The sequence below is a fragment of the Castor canadensis genome, chromosome 6, assembly GCF_047511655.1.
Source record: "Castor canadensis chromosome 6, mCasCan1.hap1v2, whole genome shotgun sequence".
Lineage (NCBI taxonomy): Eukaryota > Metazoa > Chordata > Mammalia > Rodentia > Castoridae > Castor > Castor canadensis.
In genome coordinates, this window is record NC_133391.1 from 164,684,668 (window position 1) to 164,708,015 (window position 23,348).

The 23,348-nt window shown below is 37.6% G+C and overlaps 1 long non-coding RNA gene across 20 annotated transcripts in view; it reads right to left on the reverse strand.

Moving 5' to 3' along the window:
* The window catches only part of LOC109682548 (uncharacterized), a 383,265-nt gene that overhangs the window by 186,037 nt on the left and 173,880 nt on the right, over window positions 1–23,348 (reverse strand). For all 20 annotated transcript variants that reach the window (XR_012449235.1, XR_012449223.1, XR_012449238.1 and 17 more), the window contains one exon: window positions 6,268–6,382. This is a non-coding gene — a long non-coding RNA (uncharacterized lncRNA). The remainder of the gene's footprint in view (window positions 1–6,267; window positions 6,383–23,348) is intronic.

Here is a 23,348-nt window from a genome sequence, read left to right on the forward strand (position 1 = left end):
TCTTCCAGACTCCATATTGAAACTGGGATTGTTTTCTTACTGGGTCCATATTTCAACCACATTCTAAAATGTGGGCTTTTATTTGAAAGTACACTAGTAAACTAAAAACTAAAAGAAAGGACATAATGGTCAGTACTTTTTTCTTAGAAGAATAGCAGGAAGAGCAACACTAAAGTAATGAGGCAGCATATAAGGAAGGGACAAGACTTTTTCAAAACATATTTGTTACCACCAAAGAGAAATCTAATACAGGCTCAGTTCCTGGTTTGAGTTATAGAACGACTCCTGAAAGAGATTTTGCAGATATTCTAGCTATGTTCTTGGTCTCTCTCTTTTTTCCCAATATCTGGTTTCTGAAACTGGCATTCTTCATGTACATATTCTTCTCCAAACCACCTTTTCAAAAACAAGAACCAAAGCCATCCAGTATTCTTGCTTTTCAGCGTTTTTTTTTAAATAGTTATTTAATTAAATTTCAAATCAAATATTCTACCAGTCTGTCTAGACAGACAGTGAAATTTGATTGAAATAGAGATGTGTGCATAATTATATCAGGGTGTGTTTGGGTTATTGAGACTATAGTATTTGATTATATAAACCATTTTGTAATTAACATTTTTCACAGTGAATTTCTGACCCTGGTTCTAATGATGTCTTGAGAGGTGTCTCTCCATTTCTGGACTGATTTTCATTCCAAGGCCTTTTTAATGATACATTATCTAAAGTTGACCCTTTTTTCTTTTCATGCACGATCAAAATGCCAATGTCATGAAGTTAAATATGAGGTGGAGGGATTGCATATAAGGGAGTGGATGGGAACATAGGAAGACCTAGAACTAACTTGAGGTCACCCATCCACATAGCTTCTGTGGTCCTCCACCAGAGCAGGCAGCTTGCTGTTACAAGTAAATAAGAGGTAAAACATTCTCAGAAGAGCAAAGAGCTCTCCACCATAAGCTATTAAGACATGTTACCATCTTTTTAAATGAAGAAACTTTTTAAATTCAAAGGGAGATTGAATAAAAGAACTTTGGCATTCTTTCAGTTTGGGAGATAAAATATTTTAAATCATCTGAACTACTGAAATTTCAAAGTTTCACCAGCATCAACATTGTTCAAAATTGATGTACTATGGATGAGTCTTCTTGAGTTCTGTGGAAGATTGATGGCACATGTCTGAATAAGCTCCAGGCTAAATTATCATGGCCATTCTCTCTGGCAGAAAAAAAAAACATCAGATGGCCACAGGCCAAGCCAGTTCTCAAATGTATTTTCTTTGACCCACATCATGCTAAAAATTGGCTGAGAGGTTTTATCAAAAATTATTTAGTCCTGTATTCAGCAGATATCTACTGAACAGCCTCATGCATTCCCAGCTCATTATCAAAGGCTGGAAATACTACACGTGAAGCTATACTGGAAAAAGGAATATGATGCCTGTTCCTATGAGACTATAGTCAAGAAAAGACAACAAACAATTACCAGGCAGTTAGATAGTGCATGGCAAATGATATGATTAGGTAAAGGGCACTGCCGTGTGTGTCTAATGACTTGTATATTGGTATTTACTATGCTCTGGGAGTTCTATCATGCACTTTCCCACACTGTAGTAACAACAGCCCTATGAAGTAAGCACTCTCTTACCATCATCTCTACACTCCAGGTGAGCTTTCTGAAGCACAGAAAGTTTCAATCATTTGCTTAGTATCATAGGACATGTATACCCTTTTGAATTCAATATTTTATTTATTTTGGATTATATTCTCAAGTCATTTATTTCAGCAAGAAAGCATGAGTAGTTTCTTGGCATCCGCAATTATTCAAATTCTATTTGGGAAACTAAACTGGTTCCTGATGCATTTTCTTAGTTTAACCCATGAGAAGTGAATCCATGGTATAAAAAATAAATATAGACTGGAACTTAGCTAGACTTCAGTCAGCATCTTGAATCCACTACTTTCTAGTTTTGTAGCTATAGTGGGTAGAATTTTGGCCCCCCTGACTGACTTCATACTAGAGTGTTACACCCATTAAGTATACTATGATATTTGACAAAATGACTGCAAGCATGATTATTATCAAGCCAGCTGATACAGAGATTATCTTGATTGGGTTGCCCTAGTAAAATAGACCATGTAAAAGCAGAGAGCTTTCTCTGACTGGGGGAAAAGGAGATTGCTGAAGAAAAAGAAATCAAAGAGATGAGAGACCTGACTCACTGTCTGCGCTGGCTGATTGGGTACCTGATTATATGATACACAGTGTCACAAACATTCAGTAATGGTGAGTTTTGTTGCTAAATGTTAAGAAGAAAAACTAAATGTGAATAATACTATGAAAATCTAAGCCTCTAGCCATGAGCCTGTCCACTGGTCAAAACTTGGTTGGACCCAGGCATAGACTATATATTCATTTTCTGCGCAATCACTGGGTTTCTGTAGTCACCATCTCACCCCAAACCAAACTTATTTTTTGGTTATAGGAAACTTTCCTTTATTGTTGGTTCTTGCTCTGAATGCATTCATCTGTGCAGCTCTAATTTGTGCTTCATAACTTGGTCTATATTGTTGGACAAAAACATGAGCACCAAAATGTCACCCCGTGGTCACCAGCCATGTGCAGTTACACTGTGCCTATTACTTACCCTAATATACCACATCTCACCCTTTGGAAGAAGGCAAACTATGAATCAGATATCAAGTTTCATTTCCCAGCCAAAAAGAAAAAAGATTTATGTAAGTGAAAATAGACAATTAAAATACAATAGAATTGTTAAAGCAAGACACCCACCAAGATAGAAAATAGTCTCTGTTTTCAGTTGGTGACTTTTTGAGAAAACCAATAGATTATTGTGTTTACTGTAAAACTTTATCCATACATTAAATACTAAGAAGTCAGCCACAAAATGAATTTTTGATACTGAACTTTATTCTCCAGGAAACTTTTATTTAGACTAAAACATTTGCTTGGAACTTGTCTGTTTTGTACATTTAAAACATGCATTAGAGTTTGGTTTCTTATGTCAACACACAGAAAGCAAGGAAACTAGCAGGACAATTCATGTGCATTATGGTCCCATCATCCCTCCTTTCACCCATCCTTCTACTCATCTACCCTCTCACTTCCACTTATCAGTATCAAGAGTGTATTTTGAGCTATGCTCTAGGCAAGGCACTTTTCCCAAGAGCTTCCAGTCATTAGAGAGGTCAGCTGGACCCAAATCACCAAGGTACAAGGAATACAAGATAGATGTTGCATGGGCCACCTCCCAAGACAAGCAAATAATCATCCTATGCTCAAATAAGTCTTGAAAGCAAACTTCTAACACAGCAATGCAAGTGGAAGGATAATCACACTGGTAGGGTCTGTCATTCATTCACTGAGTGAATACAGGCCTAACCTCCCTTTTCTGAGCTCTGATTCTTTAGAAAATGGGGAGAATTCTACACACACACACAAAAAAAAAAAAAAAAACAGGAGTGGCCACATGTTGCTCTAGGACCTTGCAGCCAGTCCTCATGGCCCTTACCCAACTAGGGAGTCAGAAAGAAGAAAGTAAGGAGTCCTGAGGGACTCAGGGAGGGAGTAGAAGGAGGGGAGCAGGCTTCATGTCTCCAGCTGTGAAGCTGTGAAGTAGGAAACTTGAGAGATTTGTAAATGGGAAAAGAAAAACATAATATGATAGCTTCACCAGGATGCCTCTGCAATGGTACAGGAATCAAAACCTGGGACTCTCTTGACATTCAAAACAATGGGTCACATGAATCCAGAATAAAACTAACATGATCAAGTCTGATCTTGAATGTCAAGATAGAAAGAAATCCCCCAACAACTGACTTAGCAGAAACACGCTTACCAGAATTTTATAGGATGTACTCTTCCAAAGTGTGACTCCATCTTTTTGGCACACCTTCAATGAGTAGACTGTGTATCACTTAGAACCCCCAAGTCAAATTTCTCCTACATGTGAAAGGTCAGTGACTTCCTCATCCCTTCCTAAAGCTATGAGCTGCCACTCACATCTGCATTCTGTAACAAAGATTTTAAGATGTACAAATTCCAGGTGACATGTAAATGTTATTTTTAATTACATATAAAATATTTCTTAAGAAACCTTTAATACTCTGTTAATCAGTCATCTTAATCCCTCTGAAATTATCCGTTGGGATTTGGAATAACTTAACAGGAAAGACTAAAGACTTTAAATAAATTAGGCAGTACACAGACCTCTACAACGTCATGACAAGAGAGACTAAAACTGAACTCAGAAGTCATATGCATGGGTCCCCATCCTGCCTCCACAACTTCCTAACTATATGTCCTAGAACTTTACCTTCCTCTGCTTTAACTGCTTTAACTATCTATAAAATGTAGACAGTAATAGTATTTACCTATGTGAGTTATCTATTGCTTTGTAACAAATTAGTCCAAATTTAGCAGCTTAAAACAACAGATTTTATTATCTCACACCATTTCTAAGGATCCAAGGATTCCAGAGTGGCTTTGGTTCAGGGTCTGTCATTAGGCTGCAGTCAGTTGCCATTGGTGGCTGATGTCATCCTTGTCTTGACTAATGTGGAAATCTGCCCCCAAGATTACTCCTGTTGACAAACCTGATGGCTACAGGCTGCAGAGTTCAGTTCTTTACCAAATGAGCCCTTCCATAGGGCTGTCTGGGTGTCTCCAGGACATGGCAGCTAGCTTGTCCCAGAGTGAGGGGGGAAAAGAGCAAAGAAAGAAAGATACAGAGAGAGAGAAAGAGAAAGAGAGTGAGAGAGAGGACTTAAGATAAAAGCATAGCCTTTTTATGACCTAGGAGCCAAAGTCATACATAATTACTTCAGCTTTATTCTACATCTCAGAACAAGTTATTAAGTTCAACCCATCCAAGAGGAAGGGAATTCAACCCCACCTTTTAAAAGGAGGCATCTCAAAGGCATTTTTTTGTCCACAAAAAAATTTGTGGACACATTTTTAAAACACCACACTCCAACCAGGACTATGGTGAAGAGTAAATGAATCAATATAGATAAAGCAATGAGAGCATGTAATAAGTGGTTGGTACAGGCCAGTTCTTTTCAAGATTATTATGCACTAAAATCTGTCCAGAGAAGCTGAGTCAGAACAGAATGTAGGTAAGTCTGGAACTCAAAAGCCAATGTCCAGAATGGAACAGCCAAGAGGGAGCAGAGAGTAATAGGAAGTAAAAACAGGAAGACTGGGCTGCCTCAGCCATGACCTGCCCTCGCCTTGGGTCTGCTTCATTCTTTAAGTCAGCTCATGTTTGTTGTTGTTTACATTTCAAAGCATCCTTACTAATAAATTTGTACACATTCACTGCTATATTTTACACATTTGTTTAATCTGTGATCTAACAACTTTGGGTAGTGATTTTGCTTATGTAAAGGCCTCAGGAAAATCTAGTTTGTCCAATGTGTTTAAGGAATACACTCCAAGTGTCTGATGGCTCACTTTGTTCCTGGGGATTAAATGTAAAATGCAAACCAACCATCAGTACATAGAAGTGTGTTATCACTTTGTGACATTAGTTTCACCAGTTAGGAGTTAGATAATATCAGTAGGAAAACAATCCAGTGGCTCCTAGTAAGTATGCTCCTTAAACATATTTTCATTTCTTTGAGAATATTTAGTTTGGAAAAGAAAAGGAAACACAGGCTTTTTAAAAACAAATTAAGGATTCCTGTATGGAGTTTTAGTTAATTGTGGGAACTCACATGCTGCTAATTCCTAGCCATTTATCTTTAGACAGACTCTTTAAATTTCTTATTGGAGTCAAGATATTTTCTTTGGTTTGACATTAGTGATAGCTAAAAATTAATTTTTCACCCACAGGAAATATTAGTCTCTCATTTGAGAGTCAATAATATTATTTTGCTCTGACAAATCATCAGTGAGTCAGCCAGCTCTGAAACCCAAGATTCATAAAGCATAACATCATGAAGTTGAAGGTATTTTAGAGTCTTAAAGCCCTGTCCTTATAAGGATAAGAACACTGAATCCTAGCGAGGTGAAAAGACTTGCCTGCAGCCATAGAAGTTGAAAGCAGGAAAGTCGAAACCAAGATATCTGGACCCTAGGGTCCTCATTTTTCAACTACATTGCTGCTAGATTAGAAGTTAATCCTAATTTTTATTTCAATAAAAATATGAATTAAATTTTAATTGTTAGTTACTAATCAGAATAGAAAGAAAGCATAAGTTGTTGTATTTTTTTCTTGTGTTACTAACGTTTGACCATTCCACCTACCTGCAGCCTTCTTGGCTGACCTTCTGTTTGTACTGCTCAGGATAGAGTTTTCCTGTTGCTAGAAGGTCTCAGTGGTAGAGCACTTGCTTATCATGCAGGAGTCCCTGGGTTCAATCTCCAGTGACACACACAAACACATACAAAAGAAGCAAGTTAGAAAAGTGCAATATTCTCAAATAAAGGTCCTTAGCTAACAAGGTAGTCATTTCATTAACCATCAGATCTGCTCAGGACTGATTTGTGTCTTGTAACTTGGCCCATTTCACTTTGTTTTCTTGTCATGAAAGACCATCTGAGCTTCTGCAGCACAAGCATATCTGAGACTCAGAGGATTTCGCAGCCTTGTCCCCATGCTCTTCACACTGTGGGGCGGTCCAGGGAGTGCCATGAACAGCACTTATTAATCTTGTTGAAAGAATTTTGGCTTTGTATGTCAATGCGTACAGGGAAAATCAGCTTTCACCTCTGTGTGTCCTTCTCATTGCACGGCCATTTCTTCTTACAAAGGCAGGCAGTTTCCTTCTTTTCCATCAGCTTATTGAGTTTCTCTCAGGAAATTATTGCCCAAATGTTCTCAGTCACTGATTTCCATTCCCAGTTAATCATCCACTCAGAGCTTCAAGTTCAAATCTCATGGTTTAGTGCATCTCAACTTTTTAGAGCAAAGACTGCATCTCTACTTGGAGATTCTTCTAATTAAAGAGCATTGCATTTCTATGAAACCATCACTATTTTCTCTCTTTTATTAGCATATATTAATTGTACAAAGGGGTTTTATTGTAATATTTCTCTGCATGTATTTAATGTACTTTGATCAAATTCACCCCTCTATTACTCTTTCTTATTCACCCTTCCTCCCTCTTTAAAAAATTTTAATGGGTTTCACTATTCTATTTTTGCACATTTATAAAGTACTTCTGTCATAATCACTCCCCCTACCTCTCTCCTTTCACTGTCTCCCCTTCCACTAATTTCTACCCCCAACCAGTTCCCTTTTTTAGTCTGGCTAATTTCACTTAACATGATGATTTTCAGTTCCATCTACTTTCCTGCAAAAGACATAATTTCATTCTTCTTTATGACTGAATAATACTCCATTGTGTATATGTACCACATTTTCTTTTTCCTTTTATTTTATCATTTTTACATTTACTTACATGCATATACATTGTTTGTACCATTCCCCCTTCCAATTATGTTGAAGAGAAAACATAAGAGATATTAAGAAAGGCACAGTATTTTTGCTAGTTTGAGATAAAGATAGCTATACAGAGAGATTCCTAGCATTGCTTCCATGTACATGTGTATCACAACCCACATTGGTTCATCTCTACCAGACCTCTTCACTACTTCCTGGTCCCCTTCCCATAGTGGCCTCTGCCAGTTTAAGGTTACTTTATTCACTCCTCTATAGTAAGCACATCAACCACATTCAAGTTTTAGGTTTCCTTCCCATTCCCTATTTCTTCCCATGCATGTTCACCCTTAGCATGTGACCCATGTCCAATAATATTACTGCATTTGTTTTGGGTCTATAATCTGCATATGAGGGAGAACATGTGTTTTTTGGCCTTCTGAGCCTGGCTAACTTTGCTTAAGATGATGTTCTCTAGTTCCATCCATTTACTTGCAAATGACAAAATTTCATTCTTCTTTGTGGCTGGGTAAAATTCTGTTGTGTATAAATACTACATTTTCTTGATCCATTATTGGTTGTGGGGCATCTTGGCTGTTTCCATAATTTGGCTATTGTGAATAGTGCTGCTTCTGGAGTAACCTCTGGAGTAACCTGAGTTGCATTCCTTTGGCTATATCCCTAGGAGTGGGATTGCTGGATCATATAGAAGATCTATGTTTAGTTTTTTAAGAAGCCTCCATATTGTTTTCCAAAGTGGTTGTACTAGTTTACAGTCCCACCAGCAGTGTATGAGGGTTCCTCTTTCCCCAGCATTTGTGATTGGTGCTGTTCTTGATGATAGCCATTCTAACAGGGATGAGATGGAATCTTAGTGTGATTTTGATTTGCACTTCCTTTATAGCCAGGGATGGTGAGCATGTTTTCATATGTTTTTTGGCCATTTGGATTTCTTCCTTAGAAAAAGTTCTGTTTACTTCAGTTGCCCACTTCTTTATTGGTTCATTGATTTTTGGGGACTTTAGTTTTTTGAGCTCTCTGTATATCCTGGTTATCAGTCCTTTGTCTGATGTATAGCTAGCAAAGATTTTCTTCCACTCTGTAGGTGGTCTCTTCAATTTAAAGACCATTACTTTTGTTGTACAGATTTTTAAGCACATGTAGTCCCATTTGTCCAACCTTTCTCTTAGTTTCTGGGCGGCTGGAGTTCTACTGAGGAAGTCCTTGCTATACCTGTTGTTTCCAGGGTATTCCCTGCTCTTTCATGTACTAACTCCAAGGTTTCAGGTCTGATACTAAGGTCCTTAGTCCACTTTGAGTTGATACTAGTACAAGGTAACAGGCATGGATCTGGTTTCAGTTTTCTCCATCAGACAGCCACTTTACCCAGCAACATTTGTTGAAGAGGCTGTCTTTTCTCTATTGTATGTTTTTGCCATCTTTGCCAAAAATAAAGTGGCCACAGCTGTGTGGATTCATATCCAGGTCCTCTATTCTGTTCCACTGATCTTCCTATCTGTTTTTGTGCCATTGCCATGCTGTTTTTATTGCTATGGCTCTGTAGTATAGTTTGAAGTCAGATATTGTGATAATTCCAGCATTGCTCTTTTAGCTCAGTATTGCCGTGGCTGTTCATGGTCTTTTATGTTTCCACATGAACTTTAGGGTAGATTTTTCAATCTCTGTGATGAATGTCATTGGAATTTTGATGGGTATTATGTTGAACATGTAGATTGCTTTTAGTAGTATAGCCATTTTTACTGTCGATTCTATGAATACATGAGCATGGGAGATCTTTCTACCTTCTGCAGTTTTCCTCAATCTCTTTTTTCGTTGCTTTGTAGTTCTCCTTGTAGAGGTCATTTGCATACTTCATTAAGTTTACTCCCAGTTATTTGATTTTTTGAAGTTAATGTAAATGAAATTGTTTTCCTCTATTCTTTCTCAATTTGTTAATTGTTGGTGCATAGAAAGGCTACCGCTTTTTGTAAGTTGATTGTGTATCCTGCTACAATGCTGAAGCTGATTATGGTAACTAGAAGTTTTTGGGTGGAGTTTTTTGCGTCTTTGAGGTATAGGATCATGTAGTCTGCAAATAGGGATATTTTAACTCTTTCTTTACTTATTCATATTCCTTTTATTTCTTCTTCCTGCCTTCTTGCTCTGGTTAGAAATTCTAGGACTATATTTAATAGGACTGGGGATAGTGAGCACCCTTATTCATTCCTGATTTTAGAGGGAATGGTTTCAGTTTTTCTCCATTAAGTATAATGCTGGCTGTAGGTTTGTCATATATAGCTTTTATAATGTTGAGGAACTTTCCTTCTATTCCTAGTTTTCTTAGAGCTTTTATCACAAAGTGGTGTTGAATCTTGTCAAAGGCTTTTTCTGCATCTATTGATGATCAAGTGATTTTTATCTTTGCTTCTATTAATGTGCTGTATTACATTTATTTATTTATGTATGTTAAACCACCCCTGCATCCCTGGGATGAAGCCAACTTGGTCATGGTGAATTATCTTTCTGATTATGTTGTTGGATTTGGTTTGCATTATTTTATTGAAGATTTTTGTGTCAGTGTTCATTAAGGAGATTGGCCTGTAGTTCTCCTTTTTGGAGGTGTCTTTGCCTGGTTTTGGGATGAGTGTAATACTGACTTCATAGAATGAGTTAGGCAGTGTTCCTTCCCTTTCTATTTCATGGAAAAGTTTAAGGAGGGTTGGTATTAGTTCTTCTTTAAAGGTCCAGTAGAATTCAGCAGAGAATCCATCAGTTTCTGGATTTTTCTTTTTTGGGAGATTCTTTATTGCTGCTTCAACTTCATTTCATGTTATAGATCTGTTTAGGTGGTTAATATCATCTTGGTTCAGTTTTGGATGGTCATAAGTACCTAGAAATTTGTCCATTTCTTCAAGATTTTCAAATTTATTGGAATATAGTCTCAAAGTGGTCCCTGATGATTCCCTGGATTTCTGTGGTATTTGTTGTTATCTCCAATTTTTCATTTCTGATTTTACTAATTTGGGTCTTTCCATCCTCATTTTAGTCAGATTTGCCAGGGGTTTTTTAATCTTTTGTTTTTTTGATTCTTTGCATGGTTTTCTTTTTTTCTCTATTTCATTAATTTCAGCCCTTATTTTTATTATTTCTCTCCTTCTGCTTGTTCTGAGTTTAGCTTGCTCTTGTTTTTCTAGAATTTTGAGATGTAGCATTAGGTCATTTATCTGAGGTCTTTCTGTCTTTTTAATATATACACTCAAGGCTCTAAACTTTCCTTTTACCTTCTTGCCTTTGCTGTGTCCCATAGATTCTTGTATGTTGGGTTTTCATTTTCATTAGCTTCCAAGAAACTTTTGATTTCCTCTCATTTCTGCTTTAACCCACTGATCATTGAACAATTTATTATTCAGCCTCCAATTATTTGCATGTTTTCTGCTGTTGTTTTTATTGTTGAGTTCTAGTTTTAATGCATTATGATCAGGTAGAATGCAGGGGATTATTTCTATTTTCTTATATTTGCTGGCTTGCTTTGTGTCTTAAGATATGATCTATTTTGAAGAAAGTTCCATGGGCTGCATGTTGTGTTGTTGGATGAAACATTCTGTAGACATTAGTTAGGTCCATTTGATTCATGGTGTCATTTAGTTCTAGAATTTCTTTGTTGATTTTTTTGTTTGGATGACCTATCTATTAGTGATGGGAGTATTAAAGTCTCCCACTACCACTGTGTTGGAGTATTTATGTGTTTTTACATGTATGTTTGATGAAATTAAGTGCACTGATATTGGGTGCATATATGTTAATAATTGTTATTTCCTATTGGTGTATTTCCCCTTTTATTAGTATGAAGTGTCCTTCTTTATCTCATTTGACCAATGTAAGTTTGAAGTCTACTTTGTCTGATATAAGTATTGCTAGTCATGACTATTTTGGGGGGCCACTGGTTGGTAAATCTTCTTCCACCCTTTCACCCTAAGCCAGTGTTTATTTCTGTCAATAAGATGGGTCTCTTGTAAACAACATGTTTTTGGATCTTCCTTTTAATCCAGTTTGCCAAATGAAGTCTTTTGATGAGGGAGTTGAGTCCATTAATATCCAGTGTTAATATTGATAGGTATGTGGTAATTTCTGCCATTTAGTTGTTTTTGTTGTTTAAGAATTGATTGTGTGCAGTCAAATCAATGCTACTCTCTGATTGCTTGTGTTTTCATCTCCTGTGGTTTGATGCTTCCTGTCCTCTCATGGTTTTATTTGCTTTCATCTTCTATGTGCAGAATTCCTTGTAGAATGCTCTGTTGTGGTGGCTTGGTGGTCATATATTGTTTTAGTTTCCATTAATAGCAGAAGATTTTAATAGCTCCATCAATTTTGAATGATAGTTTTGCTGGGTAGAGTATCCTAGGTTGAAGTTATTTTCCTTCAGTGCCTGAAATACCTCACTCCAAGCCCTTCTTGCTTTTAAGGATTCTGTTGAGAAATCTGCTGTTATTTTGATGGGCTTATATTTATATGTGTTTTTTTTTCTCTTACAGGCTTCAATATTCTTTCTCTGTTCTCTATGCTTGTTGTTTTAATGATACTATGCCATGGGGAGATTCTATTTTGGTCAAGTCTGTTTGGTAGCCTGGAGGCTTCCTGTACCTGAATGGGCAAAACTTTGAGATTTGGGAAATTTTCTGTTCGTATTTTATTGAACATGTTACATATCCCTTTGTTTTACACCTCTTCTCCTTCTTCAATGCCCATGATTGGTATTTCAGTGGAGTTGCTGAGTTCTTGCATATTCCTTTCTTAGCTCTTGAGTTGTTTGACTAAGATTTCTTCTGTTTTTTCTTTTATTTCTATTTTATCTTCAAGCTTTGAGATTGTGTCTTCCACTTTTTCTGGTCTGCTGGAGTGGCCTTCCACTGTGTTTTTTGTTTGACTATAAGGGCTTTTTATTTCCAGGATTTCTGTTTGGATCATTCTTCTGAGGTTTTCCATATCTTTGTTCAACTCCTCTTTTATAATTTGTGTTATCCTCTTTAATTCATGTATCTCTCTTTTTACGGTGCCCTTTGTTTCACTTTGATATTTGTTGAAGTCCTCTTTGAGTTCCTTTATTTGTTTCTATGTCTTCTCATGTTCTTTGTTTTTGGTGTCTTGAAATTTCTTGAGTGCATCTTGTACATTCTGGTTTACCATGTCTAACATCTTCTTCATGAATTTCTCAGCAATTTATTCCCAGATTTCTTCTTTGAGGATTTTTGGGGCAGGGGGGGGCATTGCTGAGTTCCTCACTTACATTTATCATTGTTTTGCTGGGGTCAAGAACTGGATATTCATTCTCTTTATTTCCCACTGAATCCTGTACTGAATTATTTTTTTGAGTAGAGTGGTTTCCATCTCTTCTTCTTCTCAGTGCTCTAACTTAGTGCTGTGCCACTATATTTTTGGTAGGTTAGTTGATAGATTTGATTGCCTGATTTCTTTCCCTGATTTAATTTTTGTGTTGTGGCTCACTTGGTTGTTAGGTATGTTGATTTGCAATATCTGACCCTGGTCTGGAGGTGTAATTTAGCAATAACAAGTCCATAGGTTCAATGCTAGAGCAGTTGTTAATGTATTCTATAGAAAACCCCTTGATGACACTACCTATAAACAGTCACAATTGGGGGGGATAATGGTTATTAGGCTAGATTTGGGCAATTGGTAAAGGTGGCACTTAAAAAAGAAGGGTTGGGAAAAGAAGTGGGTGGGTGGATTAAGAGGTATGGGGCTGCTGGGTTTTGTGACCCTTATATGTGTTTAGGTATATTTCTGTTGTTGTAATGGAGGGTGCTTGTGTCAGGGATTGTAGGGGTCTGGAGTTATGTGCAGTAGACTATCAGCAGGTAGTGAGTATGTAGGAGGGAGAGGTTGTGTGGTGACAGGAGGGGGAGGTGAAGACAGGGGAAAGAGTAGATGAGAAGGGGCAGAAAGAGTAGTTGGGAGGGAGAACAATGGATTGTAGTACAGGAGAAGGAGGGAGAGTGAAAATGGTGTATTCCTTATCTGTTCATTAGTTGATAGATACCCACACTGATTCCAAAGTTTGGTTATTTTGAATAGTATTGCTGTAAACATAGATGTTCAGGTATCTCTATTGTATGCAGACTTACACTCCTTCAGATATATGCCTATGACCCAATATAGTAGGATCATATGGTAAGCCTATTTTTAGTTTTTTGAGGAATATCCATATTGATTTTTATGGTGGTCACACTAACTTACATTCCTGCCAACAGTATATTATGGTCCTTTTTCCCCACATCCTCACCAACATTTACTGTTGTTTATTTTCTGGATGTTGCCATTCTGACTGGGATGAGATGGAATTTCAGTGTACTGATTTCCATTTCTTTCATGGCTAAGGAAGTTGAGCATTTCTCCATGTGCTTATTGGCTAATTTTACTTCTTCCTTTAAGAACTTCTATTCAATTCATTCTCCCATTTATCAATTAGATTATTTGTTCTTTTGGTGTTTACTTGTTGGAGCTCTTTATACATACCACATATTAATCCTTTACCAAATAAATAGCTAGCAAAGATTTTCTCCTGGTATAAAGGTTGTGTCTTGATTCTAGTAGTTGTATTCTCTGTTGTGCAGAAGTTTTTAACTTAATGAAATCCAGTTTTTCATTCCTTTGAAAGCAGAAATGTCCCTGAATGTCTCCTAAGCAGAGAGAACAATGCTAGAAGTATCACAATACCTGACTTCAAATTATGCTACAGAACCATAGTAACAAAAACAGCATGGTACTGGCACCAAAACAGACTCATAGACCAATGAAATAGAAAAGAAGGTCCAGAAATAAGCCTACACAGCTACCACCATCTAATTTCCTGTCCACAGGATTTTACAGGATTTTGAGAGAAAGAATTAATTGCATTCCCTCTTATGCAAATTATTCCAGAAAATGGGAAAAGTTAAGCTAGTATAACCTTCAGTGTAAAACCAGAGAGAATAATGCAAGGAAAAAATCATAGGTATAACTGTACATGCAAACATCCCAACTGAGGCATTAGCTAATAAATCTAATAGAGTACAAAAAGCACACTATGATGAGATGGACTTTGTCCCAGGAACAATAGCATCAGAGTATCTAAGGAGCTAACTGCCACATCAGTAGACTAGAGCAGGAAATCATATCAATCAAGGCAGAAAAACATTTTGGTGAGTACCAACCCATATTTCTGATTTAAGATTAGGAACTAGATGGTCCTGGTGACCTATAATTCCAACAGTTGAGGCAGAGGCAGGAGAATAAAGAGTTAAAGGCCAGCTTTGACTACATAGCAAGTACTAGGCCATCTAGGTCATCTAGCCTGAGCTAGATGTGAGACCACTGTCTCACAGAACCAAAAATAAATAAATAAAATAAGATGAAGAAACAACATCAAAACCAAGTAGATTTTTTTAACAGTGTGGTAACATTGCTAACTGAGGAAACAACAAACTTTTCTCTTTTTTTTTTTTTCCCCTTTGGAAATACTAGAGTTTGAACTCAGTACCTCACACTTCCTAGGCAGTTACTCCACCACTAGAGCCACTCCACCAGCCCTCTTTTGTGCTGGATATTTTCAAGATAGGGTTCAAACCACAGTCCTCCTGATTTCTGCCTCCCAAGTAGCTAGGATTCCAGGCAATTATAACAGATCCCACAGAGACAGAAACTTCTTAAAGACATTCAATAAAGTGACATCTCAGGATCCATGTTGCCAAGCAGCATCACATGACCCAATTTGGGTAATGGATTGAAAGGGAAACACTGTGGGGATTCCAAGATGGCAGCTAGAGGGAGGAAGCAGAAAGCGAGCCTCCTATAGTGAAATCTTGGAGAGACGCTGGAGACACACTTTGCAGGCAAAATCACCGAGAGGAGGCAAAACTTTGACCACTCCACACCTCCAGCTGGCATGGAGAATCTCCACTTCACATTAAACAGAGAAACAAAGAGGGCCCCCGGGCCACCAGTCACCCACGCCCAGATGGCTTGGGAAGACACAAACAAGGTGAGCTTCGCAGTACTGTGGTACTCCCACAGACAAGAGTGGGCCAGAGCAGCATAGCCCCCTGGACAGACCGACCTCCACCCAGGGAAAAAAAGAGAAACTGACTAATAAGCAATAAGAACAATAAAGACATGTGGGAAAGAGGGTGGGGCAGACTGAGCGTTAAAGATTGGGGGAAGGGACTCCTTCCTGGGACTGTAAATAAACAAGCCGGGTGGGATGGAGAGGCTCTGGTGGGAGTGGAAGCGCGCGCCCAGCAACCAGGAGCAGGAAAGCTTGTGAGAGTAGCGGAGGGAGGAAAACTCCACAGGACAGGAGGGAAGACCCACTTCCCACGTGAACTGTAAACAAACATGGTGGCTGGCAGGAGCAGTACTCAGGAGCAGGATAGCTTGTAAAAGTGGTGGTGGGAGGAAAACTGCAAGGAAAGGGGGGAAGAGCCACTTCCCACATGAACTGTAAATAAACACGCAGGCCTAAGAATGCAGGTGTAGTGTCACCTTCCCCAGTGTGGTTGGAAAGGGGAAAGCTTGTAGCAGAGGCTCACACACAGGAGAACTCTGAGTAAACAAAGACTGCAGGGCCAGGTGAGTGCTAAGCTCACCCCAGAGATCTGCATAAATAATGCCTCCAGCAACAGCAGGTTCACAGCAGCAGGCAGGCAAGCCACAGCCGCAGATACCATTCACTGAACTGTCTCCAGACTCTTTTTTTTTTTCTCTTTTTCTCCCTACCCTTGATGAGAGAACAACCAAATTACACTAGCATGTTGAAAAACTTACTGAAACTGTATTGCATTTGAACTTGGGACACTTGGTGGGGTTTGTGTGTGTGTGTGTGTGTGTGTGTGTGTGTGTGTGTGTGTGTGTGTGTATGTAGTTTTCTTCTACTTTAAGGGTCCCCTTTGATGAGACAACTACAGAAAAACATCTGAGGCACCATCTCCAGGATTGGAGACTGAGATGGATACCCAAATTATTAAGACTGAAACTTCATTGCGTTTGAACTAGGAGGTTGTTTGGTTTTTTGGTTTTTGGGTTTTTTTTTTTAATTTTCTATTTTTCATTTTATTTTATTTTATTTTATTTATATATATATGTTTCTTTCATTTACTTAGTTTTTATTTTTACTCTTATCTTTTTATTTTTTATTTACAATCCCCTGTCTCTCTAATGCCTATTCAGCTTACTGTCGATTAGTACAGTAACACAAGCTGTTTATACCTTTGAAACTTTCTTGTCTGATTCCTTGTTCTGTTTTCTCCTTCTTGTCTGTATACTTGTTTTCCCCTTTTCTTTAACTTCTTGCTTTCCATCTCCTCTCACCCTTCCATTCTGAATATTACCATTGTTATTATTACAAGCTAGAAAATACTTAATTGCACACACTACAGGGACAGTAACAACACCAAGGACAATGACGGGAAAACAGAAAAAACAGGGAAACCAGTTTCCCCACAGCAAAAAATTAGGACAGGAACCAGAGGGGAATGAAGAAAACAGATACTCAGATCCAGACTCCAACAAAATGAAGATAAACTATGCAAAAGGACCCAGTGAAGCCCACAAGAATAACATAAAAGAAGACATACTACAGGTACTCAATGAGAATTTTATAGAGATGATACTGGATAGGGTCAACCAAAATGTACAGGAGACACTCAAGAAATTCCAAGACAACAAAAATAGAGAATTAGAAAAAGCAAAAGAAGAAATAAAGGAAACTATCGAAGCACTGTATAAACACCAAAGTGAAACAGAGAACATGATGAATAAACAGATAAATGAACTCAGGACAAAAATAAACAACATAAAAGAGGAAACCACCCAGGATATAGAAAACCTCAAAAAAAGAACGAAACAGAACTGCAAAACAAAATGGAAGGCCAATCCAGCAGAATAGAACAAACAGAAGACAGAATCTCATAATTTGAAGATGAAATGGTAATGAAAGGAAAAACTGAAGAACAATTAATTAAACAACTCAAGAACTGTGAAAAGAAAATGCAAGAACTCACCGACTCCATCAAAAGACCAAACTTGAGAATCATGGGCATCGAAGAAGGAGAAGAGGTGCAAGCGAAGGGAATGCATAATATATTCAACAAAATAATAACAGAAAATTTCCCAAATGTAGAGAAAGATATTCTCATACAGATGCAAGAGGCCTCCAGGACACAAAACAGAGCAGATCAAAATAGAACTACCCCATGACATATCATCATTAAAACAAGTTCAGAAACTAGGGAAAGAATATTGAAGGTTGTAAGAGAGAAAAAACAAGTAACATACAAAGGTAAAAAAATCAAAATCACAGCAGACTTCTCAACAGAAACATTAAAAGCAAGAGCGTGTGGTGAGATCTTCCGGGCACTGAATGAAAATAACTTCAACCCCAGGATACTCTACCCAGCAAAACTATCATTCAAAATAGATGCAGCAATAAAAGTCTTCCATGATAAGCAGAAACTAAAACAATATGTGACCACAAAGCCACCACTACAAAGGATTCTTCAAGGGATTCTGCACACAGAAAGTGAAACTCAACATAACCATGAAAGGGCAGGCAGCACCAAACTACAGGAAAAGAAAAAGTAAGAAAGTAGAGAGTAACCTCAACTTAGGTACACACAATCAAACCTTCAAAGAACTAAGACAACTAAATGACAGGAATCACCACATACCTATCAGTACTAACACTTAATGTTAACGGACTTAATTCACCCATCCAAAGGCACCACTTGATGAAATGGATTAAAAAGGAAGATCCAACAATTTGTTGCTTACAGGAGACCCATCTCACTGACTGAAATAAGCATAGGCTTAGGATGAAAGGCTGGAAGAAGATTTACCAAGACAATGTCCCCTGAAAACAGGCAGGAGCAGCAATACTTATCTCTGACAAACTAGACTTCAAACCTACATTGATCAAACGAGATAAAGAAAGATGTTCCACACTAATAAAAGGGGAAATAGACCAAAAGGAAATAATAATCATCAACCTGTATGCACCCAATGTCAATACACCCAATTTCATCAAACATACCCTGAAAGACCTAAAAGCACATATTAACGCCAACACAGTGGTTGTGGGAGAATTTAACACCCCATTATCATCAACAGATAGGTCATCCAAACAAAAAAATCTATAAACAAATCCTAGATCTAAAATATAAAATAGATCAAATGGACCTAGTTGATGTCTATAGAACATTTCATCTAACTTCTACACAATACACATTCTTCTCAGCAGCACACGGAACCTTCTCCAAAATAGATCATATCCTAGGGCACAAAGCAAGCCTCAGCAAATATAAGAAAATAAAAACTTACACTGTGCATACTATCTGATCACAATGCAGTAAAAGTAAAACTCAACAACAAAAGTAAAGACAAAAAAACATGCAAACAGCTGGAAACTAAAAAACTCATTACTTAATGAACAATGGATCATCGATGAAATAAAAGAGAAAATTAAAAAGTTCCTGGAAGTCAATGAAAATGAAAACACAACCTGCCGGAACCTATGGGACACAGCTAAGGCAGTCCTGAGAGGAAAGTTTATAGTCATGAGTGCATATATTAAAAAGACTGAAAGATCCCTAATCAATGACCTGATGATACATCTCAAACTCCTAGAAAAACAAGAACAAGCAAATCCCAAAACAAATAAAAGGAGGGAAATAACAAAAATAAAAGCTGAAATCAATGAAATAGAAAACAAAAGAACCATACAAAGAATTAATGAAACAAAAAGTTGGTTCTTTGAAAAAATAAGCAAGATCAATAGACCCCTAGCAAACATGACTAAAATGAGGAGAGAAAAAACCCAAATTAGTAGAATCAGGAATGCAAAAAGGGAGATAACAACAAACACCATGGAGGTCCAGGAAATCCTCAGAGACTACTTTGAGAACCCATATTCAAATAAATTTGAAAATTTTAAAGAAATGGACAGATTTCTAGATACATACAAGCATCCAAAACTGAACCAAGAGGAAATTAATCACCTGAATAGATCTATAACACAAAATGAAATTGAAGCAGCAATCAAGAGTCTCCCCAAAAAGAAAAGTCCAGGACCTGATGGATTCTCTGCTGAATTCTATCAGACCTTTAAAGAAGAACTGATACCAACCCTCCTTAAACTGTTCCATGAAATAGAAAGGGAAGGAAAACTGCCAAACACATTTTATGAAGCCAGTATTACACTTATCCCAAAACCAGGCAAAGACACCTCCAAAAAGGAGAACTATAGGCCAATCTCCTTAATGAACATTGACGCAAAAATCCTCAACAAAATAATGGCAACCAAATTCAACAACACATCAAAAAGATTTCTCACCACGACCAAGTAGGCTTCATCCCAGGGATGCAGGGGTGGTTCCACATATGAAAATCAATAAACGTAATAAACCACATTAACAGAAGCAAAGACAAAAACCACTTGATCATCTCAATAGATGCAGAAAAAGCTTTTGATAGGATCCAACACCATTTCATGATAAAAGCTCTAAGAAAACTAGGAATAGAAGGAAAGTACCTCAACACTATAAAAGCTATACATGACAAACCTACAGCCAGCATTATACTTAATGGAGAAAAACTGAAACCATTCCCTCTAAAACCAGGAACCAGACAAGGATGCCCAAATCTCCACTCCTAATCAACATAATACTGGAATTCCTAGCCAGAGCAATTAGGCAAGAAGAAGGAATAAAAGGAATACAAATAGGTAAAGAAACTGTCAAAATATCCCTATTTGCAGACGACATGATCCTATACCTTAAAGACCCAAAAAACTCACCTCAGAAGCTCCTGGACATCATCAATAGCTATAGCAAGGTAGCAGGATATAAAATCAACATAGAAAAATCATTAGCATTTCTATACACTAACAATGAGCAAACAGAAAAAGAATGTATGAAAACAATTCCATTTACAATAGCCTCAAAAAAAATCAAATACTTAGGTGTTAACCTAACAAAAGATGTGAATGACCTCTACAAGGAAAACTATACACTTCTGAAGAAAGAGATTGAGGAAGACTATAGAAAGTGGAGAGATCTCCCATGCTCATGGATTGGTAGAATCAACACAGTAAAAATGTCTATACTCCCAAAAGGAATCTACATGTTTAATGCAATTCCCATCAAAATTCCAATGACATTCATTAAAGAGATTGAAAAATCTACCATGAAATTTATATGGAAACACAAGAGGCCACGAATAGCCAAGGCAATACTCAGTCAAAAGAACAATGCAGGAGGTATCACAATACCTGACTTCAAACTATATTACAAAGCAATAACAATAAAAACAGCATGGTACTGGCACAAAAACAGACATGAAGACCAGTGGAACAGAATAGAGGACCCAGATATGAAGCCACACAACTATAACCAACTTGTATTTGACAAAGGAGCTAAAAATATAGGATGGAGAAATAGCAGCCTCTTCAACAAAAACTGCTGGGAAAACTGGTTAGCAGTCTGCAAAAAACTGAAACTAGATCCATGTATATCACCCTATACCAAGATTAACTCAAAATGGATCAAGGATCTTAATCCAGACCCCAAACTCTTAAGTTGATACAAGAAAGAGTAGGAAATACTCTGGAGTTAGTAGGTATAGGTAAGAACTTTCTCAATGAAACCCCAGCAGCACAGCAACTATGAAATAGCATAGGTAAATGGGACCTCATAAAACTAAAAAGCTTCTGTTCATCAAAAGAAATGGTCTCTAAACTGAAGAGAACACCCACAGAGTGGGAGAAAATATTTGCCAGCCACACATCAGACAAAGGGCTGATAACCAGAATATACAGGGAACTTAAAAAACTAAATTCTCCCAAAATTAATGAACCAATAAAGAAATGGGCAAGTGAACTAAACAGAACTTTCTCAAAAGAAGAAATTCAAATGGCCAAAAAACACATGAAAAAATGCTCACCATCTCTAAGCAATAAAGGAAATGCAAATTAAAACCACACTAAGATTCCACCTCACCCCTGTTAGAATAGCCATCATTAGCAACACCACGAACAACAGGTGTGGGGAAAAAGGAACCCTCTTACACGTTGGTGGGAATGTAAACTAGTACAACCACTCTGGAAAAAAATTTGCAGGCTACTTAAAAAGCTAGACATTGATCTACCATTTGATCCAGCAATAACACTCTTGGGGATATACCCAAAAGACTGTGACACAGTTTACTCCAGAGGCAACTGCACACCCATGTTTATTGTGGCACTATTCACAATAGCCAAGTTATGGAAACAGCCAAGATGCCCCACCACTGACGAATGAATTAAGAAAATGTGGTATCTATACACAATGGAATTTTATGCAGCCATGAAGAAGAACAAAATGTTATCATTTGCTTGTAAATGGATGGAATTGGAGAACATCATTCTGAGTGAGGTAGCCTGGCCCAAAAAACCAAAAATCGTATGTTCTCCCTCATATGTGGACATTAGATCAAGGGCAAACACAACAAGGGGATTGGACTATGAGCACATGATAAAAGCGAGAGCACACAAGGGAGGGGTGAGGATAGGTAAGACACCTAAAAAACTAGCTAGCATTTGTTGCCCTCAATGCAGAGAAACTAAAGCAGATACCTTAAAAGCAACTCAGGCCTATAGGAAAATGGGACCAGAAACTAGAGAAAAGGTGAGATGAAAAAGCATTAACCTAGAAGGCAACACACATGTACAGAAAATTAATGTGAGTCAACTCCCTGTATATCTATCCTTATCTCAACCAGGAACACTTGTTCCTTCCTATTATTGCCCATACTCTCTCTTCAACAAAATTAGAAATAAGGGCAAAATAGTTTATGCTGGGTATTGAGGGGGTGGGGGGCAGAGGGAGGGGGCAGAGTGGGTGGTAAGGGAGGGGGTGGGGGCAGGGGGGAGAAATGACCCAAGCCTTGAATGCACATATGAATAATAAAAAATAAATAAATAAATAAATAAAATTCTTTTTTACACAAAAAAAAAAAGAAAGAAAGGGAAACACTGCTTATCACATTCATGCTGCAGTAGTGAAAGGCTAAGTAAAAATCTTTGGTACCCAAAGTAAAGCACACCCACAGTGGACATACATTGAGATGCCTCTTTAAACATAAACTTAAATATTATTAATAAAAAGCAGGACTTTAAAATAGGTACAGGGTGATGGGCAGGTAGAAGCGGGAGGGGGAGAGTGAAAGAAGGCAATTAAGGTGATGGTATATAGCAGATGGATTTCATAGACCTATATGAAACAGAACTAAGAAGTCTTTTGCAATCTCTTTAAGTGGGGTAGGGAGGAGGTTGAGGGGGAGAGACTATTGGAGGCAATGTAAATAATGTATAATTTAATTCTAACTGGAATTGTCACTATGAATCCCCCCATGTATAATGCATATATCCTAATAAAAAATTTTAAGTGTAATAACTCATAAGAAATCTTTGGTCTCTCCTTCCTCCTTCTCCATAGAGAAGGACTTCATTGACATGGTATGATCCCACATTCCAAACTGTCACCATGTAGAGGACATTTGCCCTCATGAGTTTTTCAGGCCCACAAAGGAGAATTTGTCATTATTATCTGCTAATGTCTCAGGCATTGTTTGTTTGTTTGTTTGTTTGTTTGTTACCATAGCACAGCATGGTCTATCCTGAAGAATATATTTGGCAGAAGTTGTGTTCACAAAGTTGTTCTTAAGGGAGAAATTTGAGTGTCTCAATGTCTTTAGGATCAGAAATAAAAAAAATAATGGCCAGTATTATTTAGTATAAACTTTTGATTGAAACCATAAGGGGAAAAAAGAAAGAAGGAAAGAGAAAGAGAGACAGAAGGACAGAATGGAGGAAGGGAGGGAGGGAGAGAAAGAGGGAGGAAGGAAGGAGGGAGGGAAAGAAAGA